The following is a 1519-nucleotide window of genomic DNA, read 5'->3' as shown; positions in this document are numbered from 1 at the left end:
TCCCTGGTGGCTCAGGTGGAAAAGAATCTGCCTACAATGCAGGAGACCTGGGTTCAATCCCTGGATCAGGAAAATCCCCTGGAGAAAGAAATGGTACCCCCTCCTCTATTCTTGCCTGGAGAATTCCATGGACAGAGGAACCTGATGGGCTACAGTCCATGGGGTTGCAAAGAGTCAGACACAACTGAGCGACCTTTACTTCACTTCATCAAAGTGAAGTAAAGTATACATCTACTTCATCAAAGACCATCAGAAAGAGTTCATGAACTGATTAAAAAAATACAAAAATTTTATGAGTAGAGTCTGACTAGAAGCATATCTTTTTAAATTTATTCTTAAATTTTTAATCTCATAGTAAAAACATTGTTTTAAATAAAGAAACATGAGTCAAGACATTTCCGGGAACTGAAGAACTTATTTTGGAGTCATACGAATCAGTAAAAATAGGACTAATGCAGAGTACCTGAAGAACTATGGATGGAGGTTCGTGCCATTGTACAGGAGGTAGGGATCAAGATCATCCCCAAGAAAAAGAAATGCAAAAAGGCAAAATGCTTGTCTGAGGAGGCCTTACAAATAGCTGAGGAAAGAAGAGAAGCGAAAAGCAAAGGAGAAAAGGAAAGATATACCCATTTGAATGCAGAGTTGCAAAGAATAGCAAGGAGAGATAAGAAAGCCTTCCTCAGTGATCAATGTAAAGAAATAGGGGAAAACAATAGAATGGGAAAGACTAGAGATCTCTTCAAGAAAATTAAAGATAACAAGGGAACATGTCATGCAAAGATGGTCACAATAAAGGACATAAATGGTATGGACCTAACAGAAGCAGAAGATATCAAGAAGAAGTAGCAAGAATACACAGAAGAACTGTACAAAAAAGATCTTCATGACCCAGATAACCATGATGGTATGATCCTTCACCTAGAGCCAGACATCCTGGAATGCGAAGTCAAGTGGACCTTAGGAATCATCACTATGATCAAAGCTAGTGGAGGTGATGGAAATCCAGTTCAGCTATTTCAAATCTGGAAAACTCAGCAGTGGCCACAGGACTGGAAAAGGTCAGTTTTCACTCCAATCCCAAAGAAAGGCAATGCCAAAGAATGTCCAAACTACCACACAATTGCACTCATCTCACACGTCAGGAAAGTAATGCTCAAAATTCTTCAACTCAGGCTTCAATATTATGTTAACCATGAACTTCCAGATGTTCAAGCTGGATTTAGAAAAGGCAGAGGAACCAGAGATCAAATTGCCAACATCTGTTGTATCATCTAAAAAGAAAGAGTTCCAGAAAAACATCTACTTCTCCTTTATTGACTATGCCAAAGCCTTTGGCTGTGTGGATTACAACAAACTGTGAAAAATTCTTAAAGAGATGGGAATACCAGACCACCTGACCTGCCTCCTGAGAAATCTGTATGCAGGTCAAGAAGCAACAGTTAGAACTGGACTTGGAAAAACAGACTGGTTCCAAATAGGAAAAGGAGTATGTCAAGGCTGTATATTGTCACCCACA

Source organism: Bison bison, unplaced genomic scaffold (assembly GCF_000754665.1).
Source record: "Bison bison bison isolate TAMUID 2011002044 unplaced genomic scaffold, Bison_UMD1.0 scf7180017864228, whole genome shotgun sequence".
NCBI classification, from domain to species: Eukaryota; Metazoa; Chordata; class Mammalia; order Artiodactyla; family Bovidae; genus Bison; species Bison bison.
This window is presented reverse-complemented; position numbering follows the sequence as displayed.